Here is a 15,556-nt window from a genome sequence, read left to right on the forward strand (position 1 = left end):
GGACGACAGCATTCCCGGTGCTCCATCGGAAGTTCTCAAGGTCGATGTGGGTCGAGGACAGACTGGCCATTTTGAAACAGCGTGACATAACAAATGGAAGTGTCCCATTTCAGCAAGTCGGCATGAAGTTCATTCCTGTCATTGGTGTCACCAAATCAAATCTGCTCACAAAAGTCAAAGCTATCAAAGCCTTCCTTGCTTATAATTCAGGAATTACAGAGCCATCTACTGGTGCTTCTTATACCAATAAGTACAAGACTAATGCATCTGGGAACAATATAAATGAGCCTTGAAACTATAAGAAGGATGTTCATCCAAATTAAACCAGTGATTTTTGTCTTTGTGTTTGAGACTTCAGGGAGAAAAATGAGAAGCAGGCAACCACTTTTCATCTGTGAAAATTCATAAAAATAATGAGAAAGCATTTAAAATAAGGACTCATTAGAGAGAGTGATAACGTTGAAATGCTGAAGCTTAATTGGAGGCTGAAAGGGAAAACTTCAAAATCCGCATTTTTGTGTTTGACTACCAATAACAGATATTTTATTAGAGTAAATAGCTGGTCTCTTAAAATATAGTAAAGACTCCTTGGCAACCAATGCTGCTTTTTCAGGTAGTCCTTACTGTAGCAAAAATAAGACTGAGTTTGAAGGCTGTCAGTGCGAGATCAGCGCTCCTTTCAGGCACAAGCAAAGGTAAGGCAACAGTGAATATCCCTACACATGAATTAAGGCCCCACCAATAACCGTTGTCTTGTCCCTAGCTAAGCATCATTGCAATCTGAATGTTGCATTTCTATGTCTCTTGCAAAGTTGTTCTCTGGTAGGCTAACTGCAACTCACATTCAGGTGGCAGGGCCCGTTCAGTGACACACCTACTCAGATTTGTGAATTTTAACGTTCAGGGTGCCGAGTGGGAGATACACTGCTGTCATCACGGCAAGCCACTTCTACCACAAGGCATCAGGGAAGCGGCTTGCTGCAGGCCACTTTCTCCTGTGGAGAGCTTCTGGCATGTCACTCCTCCTAGGTGTGTCCAAACAGAGGACGCAGCTGGGGAAACAAGTTGTATTTGCAAAGCCAGTTCCTGGTGATCCTTAGGATAAATCTACATTACTATGTAAAACAAGCTGAGGACGGTTTCCCGTTTGAGACCAAGTGGCACAGATTGTCTCACAGCCACCATGCGCTTTCTGCAGCAGAGTATTCAAATGTACATTACATAGAGCTCAGCCCTGGGCCCTCTCTGAGCCCCATGTAATACTGATGAATCCCTAAGGCATTGTGAAATATAAATATATATTTGGTCAGTTCAGAGCTTCTGAAGTAATGCATGGGCTGTACATCAACCCACCAGCAAAGAAAGTCTGGGTGCGTGACGCACACCCTGATCTGTGTCACGAGGGCGCGTGGAGGTGTTTGAGGGATCAAAGCCAAGTTATATAGTGTTGAATGACTGTGTAGGACAGGAAAATCAAAATTTTCTGGCCTTATTCTTGCTACTTATGGAGAACAGCCTTGGCATTTGCTATGAATCATGCCTGTGTACTGCCCACGGAAGTACGAGCAGGGATGAGCTGCGCCTGGGAGCTTGGTGAGTGCTGAGGATCGCGGATAAGTGTTCAGGCCCATGTGGTGTTTTTTTTCTTTTATTACAATGGGAAGACAGAATTGTCTTGAGGAAAAGTAGGGCAGACATTGGTTAGCAAGGAAAGAAATTAGATACAAAGTGGAGGGTATGAGTAATTTGGCATAGATTCAGAGAAAAAAATACTATGAAAGGTGAGGGAAAGAAATTACGAAAAAAGTAGTTTTCAAATCCAAGGAAAGAATAAGGGGCTCAAGTGAAGAAGAATGAGTAAGTAGAAGAAGAAAGACACAGAATATAAGAAGAACTGAGAGACGAAACAGAAGATTAAATTCAGGGCCTAACTGAACTCAGCGTACAGATCTCTGTGTTCAAGCATGTGCTCTCCAGGCATTTTGCTAATTCCTATGGTCTTTCGTAATGATTTTCTCTAATTCTTACTAGAACAGAGATATTTGTTTCTTTTATCAGCAGACCTAAGAAGCCCTTTCCTACCTTCAGGATGCAGACCAAAATATTCTCAGAAGCAAATCGTGGCACATTAGCAATGCGTGAAGTAATGGCTTTGTCTTTTCTTGCTACAAAGTGCTCTTTCAGCAAAGTTCTTCATCATTTCTACGTAAGTAATCTATATTTGGCAAAACATTTAAGTACTTGTTTAATATTAGACACAGACTTAAAGAGTTCCATATGTTAATGGATCTGAACTATGTGGTTGATTTAAAGCTGTACTTATGTATTTTCCTTGAATGGGACCTTTAGGTGTGTACTCGAGTACCTATAACTTAATCCCTGCATCTCTGAATCCAGAATCTATCACATTATATAATCAGAGACTGGTTCAAGAATCTGTCGCAGAAGTGCTTTGACTGATTCTTGAAGTTACAGCCTACATCATCCAGCTTCTACTCAAATCAGAGGGGGCTGTACCATTACCTTTTTGGAGACCATCTGTATTCAGCCAAAGCTCTTCCGGCAACACTGTGCTGCCAGAACTTGCAAGCGAGGGCTACGCAGGAGGTGGGATAGCCCTGGAGAGTAAACAGTCCCTTTTCTACACGTTCCTTCAGCCACTCTGCATTCTGTACTGTTAGAGGAGGCATCTACAGAGATGTGAGGCTCTTCCCCACCCAGCCTCCATCAGCACGTTACCTGCTGCTTTTCCTTTCCCAGGGGAAATATGTAGATGAAGCTCTCTCCCACTTGGGCACAATGGGTTTCAGAGGGTTCGGCACTGATTTCACCTGATGTATGTATTCCAAAACACATATTAAAAAAACAAAACAAAACAACACACAAAAAAAACAAAACAAAAAAAGAACCCAACCCAAACCAAACACAACCCTCATTAAAACGATCTTGTTTTTCACTCTTTTATACTTCACCAATTCCCATACGTAATTTGCTGGATTTCAGTAGACAAATTGATCTGAAAAACACAAGGACCATGCTGCCTGAAACTGCTAGAGACCTGGTACTCTGCACCACTGGAGACAAGAAGCTCTCTGAGGGGGTTTATATTCACACTTTTGTACATTTTTAAATGTTCTGAGAATGAGTAGTGAAGTGTTATTGGATTTACTAAATATACCCATAGGCTGATATATGCACCACAGCTAAAACACATCCATGTGCTACATTGCTGTTGTCAGAGGATAATATATAATTAAAAGCAAAAAAAAAAAAAAGGGCAAGAAAAGGAATAAAGCCCCAACTTAAAGGCTTCTTATAATGAAGCATTTAGGTCTTTGTAGATGCATTTAAGCAGGAGCTATTTATTTTTCTTTATAATAGAATTCAAATCTACAAAATAATTGCATTGAGAGAGGTTTCAGTATTCTCTTAATACAATAATAAATAATTCTTATTTAATTGTGCTACAGTAGCACCGAGAAGCATCAACTGAGAAAAGCTTTTTGCACACTATGAAGGCACATTAAGTAATGATTCTCCCACTATGCAGTAAATCAGCAAGACAGACAGACTGACTGTGCCATAGGCTGAATGTATTTGTAGATTGCATACACGAGAGAACATTCTGATAAAAGTGCTTAAAAAACCAATAGATCAGGCTAGTTTGAAACTTCAATGCTTTGCTGGACTGACATTCATTGTCAATACACATGGTCAATATAATAATTTTCACTAGATATTCAAACAGTTAATCCTTAACAATTGTATCCTAAATCAGCTGAAGGTGATCAGTATCCCACACCTCTAGTAAGGGCAAGTTAGGACCCATGGCTAAGGTACCCAGTTGCCGAGGTGGAGGTGGCCAGGATTGAGAGTCCTTTGATGAAGGAAACTGTGGCCAAAGTACGGATGGTTTTTCTCCTCCATTTTGCTTACCCATGTTTTGTTCTGCTCGACACCTTCCACAATAGAAAAGGAGAGATCTCATTTGCTTTCGACATACTTCATCTTTCTGGGGATGGACCAGGACTCTTTCTGGTTTCACCAAGCATCTTTCCTGCTTGTTCTGCAGAGTTATCCTGATTGTAACTGACATTTCTCATTATACTTCTTTTCTTCTCACACAAAGTACCGTGTTTGAGCAAATAAACCACAAATCTCCATTTGCCTGTTTGCAGTTATATATCACTTTTATACTTAGCTGTGCTCCAAAATGTTTATTGCTGGTTCTGCTCTTGGTAGTGTTACCATATTAAAAAAGGTCTATATAATGTCACATATTTTAATGTCCTTACATCTGAGTTTAAGACAAACAAATATTAGTCATATCTTTTTTATCCTGCTTCTACTTCATGTGTGAAAAGTTTTTGGCTACATCAGCCTGTCAAAAGGGACCTTTTTAGACATGTAGCACACTTAAAGTACATGAAATAAAAACTCTAGAAACCTAAGGCACTTAGGGCTTCTAGGATCAGGTGATGCATAAACATGAGATTTCAGATGTGTTTCAGATCTGGACACTGAAGAGCTGCTTAAGTCCCCTTTTACATGGATCAGGCCCTTAATGATATGATCAACTTCTGTTAAGTAAAGGATGCAATCATTTAACCTACCAGTGAAAGCATAAGGGTATAAAGTGAGAAGGAAAAGGCACTTTTCCTTATAGTGTTTTTTTGTCACTTGTATGTCCAAATAACTACTCCTAGGCATTTCTTTTATTTGCAGATGTGTTACTACTGTATCAAACTGTACTAATACAACGCCTTTCAAATGAGGATTGCAAAGGTTTTTCTAAACAATAATTAATCATTAAAATGCAGAATAGCACATTTTGTTACCCTGAGTTCCAAAATTTGTGTTCTCCTATCCCGCCACTTTTACACGAAATCAGCACTTTGTGAAGCCCGTTCAAATGGGCGGGCAAGCAGGCAGCTAACAGACAACTCATCTGCTGCTAGGAATGCCTTTATGTGTACCGTTGATCAAATTCCATTAAATGCATGGCTTGTAGTCACCGACCTAAACAGCAGACATCTAGACAAAAATGTGACCAGCAGCAGAGAGAAAAGAAGCTTTGGTTTGTAGTGCTTCTTAGAAGGAGGAGTGCTCCTTAGAAGGAACTAGAAGTTCATACTCAACGAAAAACCTAAGGCCAGAGGTACATACAGGCAGGTGCACGTTCTCACTGACACTTGCAGCAGTTTATCCTGTCACTTGTAGAACTGGAGCTTACTCTGCAGTTCCCTTCTGCGTGTTTTTTACCAAACAGGGAACCTAGGAGGTTTGAAATTGTAGCTTCGTCTGTTAACTACCCACCAAAGTTGTAAACACTAAGGGAGAGCCTCAATTAACTAGAAAATCTCCAAGTAATGATTGCTCCAGCTGTTTTTCTCCTGAATCTTATTCTATTCTGCTTCAGTCATCATCAATACTGTTAGGGAAATTGCTGCCTTCTTTTCCTGTCATTTATTCTTTGGTGATTTGTTCATGTTCAGTTTGTTTCTTTTGTTTCTTTTTAATGAAAAAAAAAAAATCTGAGTGATTTTCTTATATTAATTTTCCTCTTAATCAAAAAGAAACTATTTTTTCTTTATTTTCCATTGTTTCTTTTGGCTAGTGAAGATGTATTTGTGCACCTGGAGTCCCCACAGGAGAAATGAGACTGTGCAATTCTTCTAAAGTTGGGGGAAGTCTTGAAAAATTACAGAATTAAAGATCCATTTTTCATTCTGCTCCTCTCTAACTCTTTACAAAAGTCAAAGTTAAGAGATAAAATGCCTTTTTCTAATATATAAAGGAATTTTTGTTTTCTCTCTGTAAATTCTTAGGAGGAGACACCATCACTGTTAGAAGAGAGACAGATTAAGGCCATGATCAGATTTAAATTCATCATGTATCTCATGATGCTCCAGAGGCTCCTAGAGCAGAGGTTGGTTGGGCTAGTCTTGGCTCCCATCATGATAAAATGTGTCTAGTCTTGGCTCCCATCACAATAAAATGCATATTCATGATCACAAAAAATTTCATACTGGCAATAGGGTGAAATTCTGTTAATATTTACAGTAGTTCAGCATGAGGTGCAACTATTAAAGATATCTCTTATATGCTCATGTCTTTGTACCACCATGACTAAGTAACATGGAGAAGGAATATTTCAAACAGAGTAAAAGAAAAATCATGAGCTGGTATAAAGTGCCACAGTTTTGCCACATATTTGGTATATAAACCAGCTTTCACATGCCTGGGTCATTTTCTAGCACGTAACTTTAAACATGAAGGGAAAAATTGGTGGGAAATAAGGTAGACAGATCACTAAGCTGCGTAACATAGGAGAGAAAATAGGGCTCTGCAGAAATTTTTGAGTTTGCCTATGTGTCACTTTCTCTTTACAATGGAATTCTTAGAAGCAAACCTAAATTTAGTATAAAGCACAAATGTAAAGACAGATTGCAAGTACAACTGTATTTACCTCTTCTCAAGATGAGCTGTTCCAATGACTCATGACATATATATATTTAAAGATATATATCAAATAAATAGGAAATGAAAGAGCCTAGCTCACCTCTATTAAAAATAACAATATTTTTTTAATATTATAGTCAGCTCTATTTTTGCTTCAATCTTTTTTTTAAACATGTGGCTTGGGGTTTGGTGTTGGTTTGATGTGCATTTGCCCTGCTTAGGCACCGTATTTTGGAACAGTATAATTGCTGCTGATTGAGTACATCCTACTGCAACAAAAATGCTATCGAGCTTCAAAGATTTGTATTATGAGAAAGAATGAAAAAGCCGAATGTCTGCTCACTGGATGCAAGGGAACATCAAAGCAATCCATGCAAGGTTTATAAAGTTATAACGGAGATTAAATCAAATCCAAGGCTAACCCTAACATTTAAAGATGAAGAAACAGACATTAAAGAAATTGTTCTCCCCAAAATGAAGGAATTAGAGAACAAAATATTATTTTATAGATTTTAAAAATCCCATTTCACAAGGGGTAATAAACCTGAAATATTTATCTAAAAAGAGGAATTGTCTCAACTATGAGCTCTAGCAATGATGAGATGGCAGCTGGAACAAAAACTATTAGATGCAGAGGAGTCAAAGAAAAAAAGCCACAGGGACTGTTTCAGGGAAGGGAAGGGAAATCACCAGTGTCAGGGGGTAAAACAGAAGGCTATTTCTTACCTGCACATACTTTTACCCAGGCTCCTAAAGTAAAAGCACAGGCTGTTTTGTATTTATGTGTTTGTTCAAATACTTGGATTTGCTGATTTTTTGTTGTGGATAATAGGTTTAATTGCGAATCTACTCCCAACCTGCTACAATACAATCAGTGGATGTAGCATCTGTATAAAACAGAAGTAGCACAGAACAATTGTCACCTCCTTCCCTCTTCCCTTGCTTATTAATTCTAGCATCATTGGCAAACAGAACCCCAATCTGTAAAGAAGATTATTACAAACCAGCAAAGAGCTTAAAAATATTCGTCACTTTAACCATGTAAGCTCTTCCCTTTATTTCAATAATTCTTTGTGCCTTGATTGCAGTTTAATTATTCTTACTGTAAATATCTAATCATTGATCAGATTATTTAAACGAATTGCAGCCTTCCAAATTTCAGAATAACCCATTAGTTTTGGGTTTTCCTTCATATTTAATCTTTTACTTAACTCTCATAGTATTGGTTTTGGAGCCCAATGGATATGTGAATCTTTTAAAAGAGGAATGTAACAAGTGACAACAAGAGAAAGCGCAGAATATATTACTGGTGAGGAATTTTGGATGAACAATCACACTGGCTTGCACTGTGGGATTTGCACTCATTTTCATGGAAGTGTCAGTTGTCAGAATACTGTCAAATAATATACAATATGGTACACAGAATAACAGCATAGCAACTCACTCTAGTTATTCATTAAAATATTCATGAGGGATTTTTGTTATCTGACCAGCTCTGATAAGGAATGAAAAGCAACAATTAGGATGAAAATTATAAGGGTATTCAGCTAACGCACACATAAATTAGACATTACTATCTTTTAAAAAAACCCTTTTCCATGAGTATTAGCTAGGATAAAATATAGCATTCACTGGTTGCAGCGTAGCACTTGTGTTCACATTATTAGTGTATTTTTGCTCTAAATTTACTTGTAGGAATTTTTTTTACTGGAAATAGCAAATTTTGAATAAGCATTGGGGAAGGCTTTAACTTATGCTTATATGAATATTCATAGTGCAACTCTGAACCAATTTCTTTAGGCTTACTTGAATACAGCATAAGATAGGAAAGGATATTTTCGGTCAAGTCCTATTCTCTGTTCTCACCAAAAAATGTTTGCAATTACTTTACATATATATACATACATGTAAATGTGTGTCAGCTTCAGTTTTAAAGGCAATTAGGTTTTTCATTTTTTCGGGTTATGGATTCCCAATTCAGACAAGAGCCTTCAGTTACATATTTGCTATATTCCCCTTTCTGTACTTCAGCTTCACCGTAGATAATGCGAGTTGTTCATATATAACGGGATTCATCCCATTTCAGTTCAGACATCTGTAACATCCTCTCTGTCCATACCTGAATGAGCTGCACTGGGTCCCATTACAGCCAACAGAGATCCAGATAATACAGCCAGAGGAGTTTAAGAAATGAATCATCTGTGCAAAACAGGCATATACTGAAGGATGAATCAAACCGTAAACGTGATTAACTACATTGAACACTTTCTAGTGTTCAATGATACTAGAGGGAGCCTGAAGTATCTTTCTCAAATGTACACTCCCTGATTTCAGCAGATAAACCCCACCATTTTTGTCTATCGTGAGCTTTCAATGAAAGCACCTGCTCAGCATAATTGCTTACTTTTGCAGATCTAAATTAAGTTAGGCTGAATTTTTAACACTTTTAATGGATCTCTACCTATAGCCTTTCACTCTTTTTTTCCTCTGTTTTTCCAAGATGCCTGATTATCTGAACATTGAACAACAGCGCAGTAGGAAACGTTTCTGATGTACAAGGAGGCAGCATAAAATTAAAAAAAAAGCCATAGTCAACACCATCCAACACACGGATGGTTGTAAAACTTTTTGAGATGCATTTTTACAACCTTACACAGATATTCAGAAATTCATGCTTTCTAGTAAACTGGAATACTCAGTTCAGCTGATACCTGCACAAGTGCTATTTTAAATTGGCATTTGTTCTGGGATGTGTGCATCAAGTGTATTGTAATGAAAATCTTCTATGAGCTCTCAGTCAACAAGCCTGTAGGGATAATTTTCAGGACAGAGAAGGATAAAAATATAAATTTATAAGAATAAGAGAGGTGTGAGGGCAATAATACAATGATTCTAATATTCTAGAAACAGTAGTTTCCCATCCAAAATTATCCACCTGACATCAAATAGCAGGAGCCGATGGTTCGTCAGCATAAAGATGCAGAGTTTGATATGGCAACATAAAATTCTGAGGGAGCTTTCCTAAGAATCGGAAGCAGCTCTATATTTTCCACAATATTCTAATATTAACTTCAAACTCAGTGTGGAATTTTGACTCACAAGACACTGGCTATATTTAAATGTGAAACAACCAATAAAACTCTCATTGCAGATGACAGAGATCCGCATGTGTTACAAAAGAATGCTTTGCAAACAGGAAACAAAAAAATAGCAAAAGTCTTACCAAAAAATCAATGATTTCTTTTTTCTTTAAAATTAAATCATGTCTTAGTACTCTATTTTCCCTAGCTTAATTTTCATATTGTGTTAACAGATAGTGTGTTTCTAAACCAATTACTGTAGAAAAGTGAAGAAAGAAAGACAAGAAAAAGAAATTAGCCCTCAATTTAAAAGAATCAACTGTGAGCCAACTGTGTATTTCCAAAGAAATGCTTGCTTGGGAGTAAATTCTGGGCCACATATGAAGAAACTACCTTACTGCAACTGTGATGCATGTGTTTTAATATAATAACAAACAAAGAGCAGACAGGGTTTTGTATTAAGAACTTCCATTGGCTTTAAGAGACTGGTAGCATGGTACTATAAAGAAGATGAGATTAAGAAAAATAATTCAAAATTAATTTCTTTTCCACCAGTAGTTTTATTGGAACAGTTGAATGAAATACTGTGTATTTCTTCTTGGGAAGAAGATCCGTCTCTCAACAATAGCTGATTGACACTGTGTATGGATATGAACTGTTCCTCATCATCACAGTTTTGTTCAGCTGATCTGTGGTAGATAAGCAAAGGCATGTGCATGTTAGCAGTGTGTAACTAGTATTTCCTGACGCTGAGGCAGTTATACACAGCAAAGAATGCCATCACTTTTTCATCTTCTTCATCTCTCACTATACATAACAGTGTCGCTCCTTTACTGCAGGGTAAGATGAGATCTCAAATGACTTTTTGATGTTATTCATCTTGTGAACATGCGTGCTTGATGAGCTACCTTGGAATACAAACAGCAGCAATGTAAAAGAATAATAGCTTTTATCAGACCCCCAAGAAACACCACTGCCACCATTGAGTTCTCTTCAGATGTCCCCAACTAGGTCCCAAATCATCACCTTTGTTTATTAGGTTTCTACAAATCTTCAACTAGAAGAATTTTCTTCACTGTTACCAGCCAAACAGTCACTTCTCAAAGTCTCAAATTAAAATGATTGTCTCATCTGAAACTGTGGGTTACCCTTCACTCTCTCACCTGTAAAACATACTGTTACTACATTAGATAGATACATCAGATAGATAGATACATCACATAGAGAGAGAGAGAGAGAGAGATCTGTTCTTAGCAGCCACCAAAGTAGAAGAGTAAGGCACATAAGTGGAAGAAATCTGTATCTATTAGTAAATCAGTGTAAGAGATGTAGAGTTCATCTCTTTATGATGATGAGATGAAAGAGATGATGAGATCTTTTCTAGTTGGAATGAACTTCATCTATATGAATCCTCATAGGTTTGTCTGTCGTGCTACTCCTAGCATTAGCACGTTGCATTTTGTAACATGAAGAATACACTTCCCATAGGTTTAGTTCACTGTAACAGGACTTTGTCTAAAGCTGAGGCATTTACTAATTTCATTTGGTTTGAATTCTATAGCGGTCACAAGAACACATCCATATGAGAGATGAGGTTAGCCACAAATTCCTAATTTGATGTTGAATTTAATCTCGAGTATATAAGTGTATGTGCGTGTATGTGTGTGCATGCATGCTTTCTTCTTCCCAGGTTAGTTAATTTAACAGGCATTTCCAAAATACCTTACAAAAAAGGATATTAATTGCCTGAGAACTTGGTTATAATTTAAAAAATAATTTATCTGTAACGTAAGACCCTGGGAGAAAAGAATTGGGAGTCCCTACAGAATACTAACAAAGGCCAGATGTGCTGAGCCACCCATGGAGATGCAAAGATCTCCAAGCCTCAAACTTGCGGACAGTCCAGGCATTACATACTTCCTGTTTTGACATTTTCTGCCAAACTTCTTACTTGGATCATGAGATCTATGCCATTAAAAGTTACTAAAAAGAAATATTTTCTTTATATTGTGTATTATAACTGAAGCAGGGAACGTGACAATGATGACCTTACAATTGTATAATCTCCTCCTTCAAATCTCTTTGTCAAAAGAAAACACACTTAGCAAATCACATTAATAGAATTCATGCACTGAATATTATATAAACCACAAAACCAAAACAAAGACAAAGTAAGGAAAGTAGACTTTTTTTTTCTCACTTTTCTTGGAAAATTACAATTCTTCCAGTAGTACCTTGCTCTTTTAAACAAAAGAAAACATTAATTTTGCTATACTCTCCATGACTGACTTTAAGTGTTTATAAATGGGAACCGCATAGTCCTATTCCAATGTAAAATGCTTTGAGATCCTCAGAAATGGAAAGAAAGACTAGCAGACAGTCACACAGAACTAGAAGTATAATTTTCCAAGCCTTTCCATCTGGGAAAGGTTTGCTTTACAAATTATTAATATATACAACACTTACCAGGGTTATGGATAGGAGATATGGAAGTGTGGCATTCTGAAAAATAAAACATTACTTTATTGAGCTATACAAAAAGCTGTACTATCTGCTTAAGTCCGTATAAAATGCCCTTCCGATGCATATATATATCAACTGCTGATACAAATCAATGAAGTCTGACTTCAGTCTACTGAACCCACTTAGAAAAAACCAAACAAAAATGTTTGTACTGCAGACAGTCAATGAAAAGACACATGTAAAGTCTTCTGTTTTCAGAAAACCTTCCCAAACCCTCTTGAGGAAAAAGAAAAATGTGGATGATGCAGTACTGTTTTTATATGGATGCATGAGCACCAGCAAAGGTACCAAAATGTTAATGCTCCTAAAGTGTCAGGTAATCTCTGGGCACTGTGTGGTTACCTACGTTCCTCAGTTAGGGCACAGAAGCTCTTAAATTTCTTCAAGATGTTCGTAGCCTAAAGTTTTTACAATTTCTTTGAATCCCATCAATCTTCTAAAATCTCCATATTCATTTTTGCAAATACCAAGTTCGCACCCAAACTGATCTAAATAAAACGAGCTGTCATTTAATTGGTGTTTAATATTTACTTCAATATTTATTTTACTTGTATTTTTGCCAATAATGCCAAAAGAGCCTTCTTTTCAGGAAGTATACAAAAGCACTTATTGTTTTTTCCCTTTATATACTGTCCCAAGCTACACAGGTTACTCTAAAGCCTAAAGCAACTGCTGGAGGCTAATGGGAGCACTGTTCTTGGAAGTTATCCTTGAAGTTCATCAAGCTAGTTACTGTTATTACGTATTTAAGAGATATTTCAAATACACTGACTGACACAATTTTTTAAAATAAAGAATGAATTCAGAGTGGAATAACTTTTTTGTTTATAGGTTGTTTAATGCATGTTTTTAAAGTCATCAGATATGACCATTACCTGTCGGAAACACTCATTCACTTGCAGATGAATAGTGGGATGCATTTAATATTTTATCCTTCCCTCATATTATTAGAGGGTAAGAACACAGAGACCTGGCCAATTACAAATGCATATTTAAGACTCTTATCTAACATTGGTACATCTGTATTTTTAACGATGTGTAATAGTCCAACATAAATCCAAATCAGTTGCCATTTCTAGAGCCAATTGTCACCTCAGGAAACTCCAGTAAAGAAAAATGAATAAGGGCGTAAGTCACTGAAAAATTTGTTCTTTTCTGTCTTCACTTTTAAAGGCTTCTTTTGAATTAAATATATTATTCTTTTTAAAAAAAACCCAACCCAGTGCTATTGGAAACTGACCTAAATTCTTTAAGGATACAGGCATAACTAACTGAAAATTTCTTTTTTTGGCAGTAACTAATTGAAGATGTCTCTCTTTTTGGCTAAAGAGCTTTTGTCTGTGGGGTTCCAAATTCTCTGACATGAAAAAAAAGTTAGTATCCCAATAACAGTCCATGTTTTCTCCTACATGAGAGTAAAGTTCTTTTAATGATAGTTAAAAAGCATTTCCTATTGATGAGAATGGGTTAATTTAAAAAAAGTATTTATCAATAATAAATTTAAAAGGTCTAAAAATACCAGTCTCAAAGCAGAAATAAGTAATTTTTGCTGCTACTGGAATGTTAAGGTTTGATTTTCTTTTGGGTTCATACCAAATTCAAATGACTGAGTTTTGTAAAGGATGGAATTTCCAGAGAGATAGGAATTGTTTTTTTTCAGTGACCTCAAGCAAAAGTATAAAACTCTTTCCCGTGTTGTAGTGTTCTGGACTGCTGAGTCAGCACTAATATATTATGTAGTCAGTCCCAAATTCACAGCATCCACTATTTTCATTATTCATGTCTACCAATGGACAAAGACTTGCATGTCTATAGTTGCCATTATTAATTGCCTGGTGTATTAAGACCCATTCTGTAAACAATGTAAATTTAATATCAATAGCACATTCAAATGTTGTCTCTACTGAAACCCATACGGAGGTGCATTGAGTGTAGGAATGCACCATGGCACTGAGGTACTCACCTATAATTTATTTTGGTGGAAATTAGTCACTTGGATGTCTTTGAGGATCTTAGTCAAAATTCATACATGTATGCTGGTTTTGAAGTATATTCCACCCCCCAGCAATATGGGTAGATTAAAATTATTCTACCTATGTGTCCTCATTTGAGGTAAAACAGAAACAATTTTCTGTTCAGTAATTCTACTTTTCAGCTAAGCCTCTTTAACTAACTCAACTCTCTGAAATTAACCGCATATTTTTAAGACTGTAGTCCACTCCCAGAGTGATATGGCCTGATTGCTTATAAATTATGCCAAGGAATGGTACACAGAGAGGCTCCTGCTTATACTTACTGCTGTAACAACAAAGGTCAGCTCACTTTGTTATATGCCCCCTTTAGGGCTGGAGGCAGAAGAGCGCAGAGGGGTCGCACCCGTGGGGAGGAGCGAACAGGACACATGACCCAAACACAACCAAAGGAGTGTTCCATCCCATCTGCACCATGCTCAGTATAAAAGCTGAGGGATCAAAGGGTCAGCGCTCTTTCTTCAATGGCCAGTGTCCGAGGAGGGCTTTGTTCGTCTGCCTTTGATCCTGATCTGTGTATTCCTGAATCCAGACACGGAATACAGTTCCCATCCATCACTGAGTCCAGTCTGGAAGTTTCCCTGTGGCAGCTGGTGATATGATCGTCATCCTAGGAACTTGATATGAGTTGTATATATTGTATATATTTCATTATTTTCTCTTTTATTTTTCTATTAATATTTTCATTAAAGTAGCTTGGTTTCTTTTTTAAACTCCTAAGTCTCTCTCTCTCTCCCTCCTCTCCTTGGAGAGAGAGGTGGGGAGAGCATCTGCCATTTGTTTCAGTGGCCAGTCTGGCCCAAACCACGATGTTATGCTAGAATAGATAGCACAATAACTATACTGTGTGTGGCCACATCACACTCTGGAACGAAACCATAACCCCTTCCATGTATACACACAGGATTTAATACCACCTCCTTTTCTTGGACTGAAATCAAACTTTCTGTATCCAGCTCTGGAACCCTCAGCACAAGAAGGACATGGACCTGTTGGAGTGGGTCCAGAGGAGGGCCACGAAGACGATCAGAGGGCTGGAGCACCTCTCCTATGAAGACAGGCTGAGAGAGTTGGGGCTGTTCAGCCTGGAGAAGAGAACGCTTCAGGGAGACCTTATAGCAGCCTTCCATTGCCTGAAGGGGACCTATAAGAAAGCTGGGGAGGGGCTGTTTGCGAGGGCATGTAGCGATAGAACGAGGGGCAGTGGCTTTAAACTAGAGCAGGGTAGGTTTAGATTAGACATTAGGAAGAAGTTCTTTACAACAAGGGTGATGAGACACTGGAACAGGTTGCCCAGAGAGGTGGTGGAGGCCCCATCCCTGGAGACATTCAAGGCCAGGCTTGAAGAGGCTCTGAGCAACCTGATCTAGTTACAGATGTCCCTGCTTACTGCGGGGGGGTTGGACTAGATGACCTTTAAAGGTCCCTTCCAACCCAACACATTCTATGCTTCTATGCTTC

The 15,556-nt window shown here is 37.7% G+C and overlaps 1 long non-coding RNA gene across 1 annotated transcript; it reads left to right on the forward strand.

Annotated features, from left to right (window-relative positions):
• Positions 1–1,730: 1,730 nt before the first annotated feature.
• LOC141741605 (uncharacterized) lies at positions 1,731–15,276 on the forward strand. The gene is made up of 3 exons (XR_012586432.1): positions 1,731–1,857; positions 2,059–2,206; positions 14,409–15,276. It is a non-coding gene; the product is annotated as an uncharacterized LOC141741605 (long non-coding RNA).
• The last annotated feature ends 280 nt before the right edge of the window (positions 15,277–15,556 follow it).

The sequence above is a fragment of the Larus michahellis genome, chromosome 4, assembly GCF_964199755.1.
Source record: "Larus michahellis chromosome 4, bLarMic1.1, whole genome shotgun sequence".
In the NCBI taxonomy this organism is placed as follows: Eukaryota; Metazoa; Chordata; class Aves; order Charadriiformes; family Laridae; genus Larus; species Larus michahellis.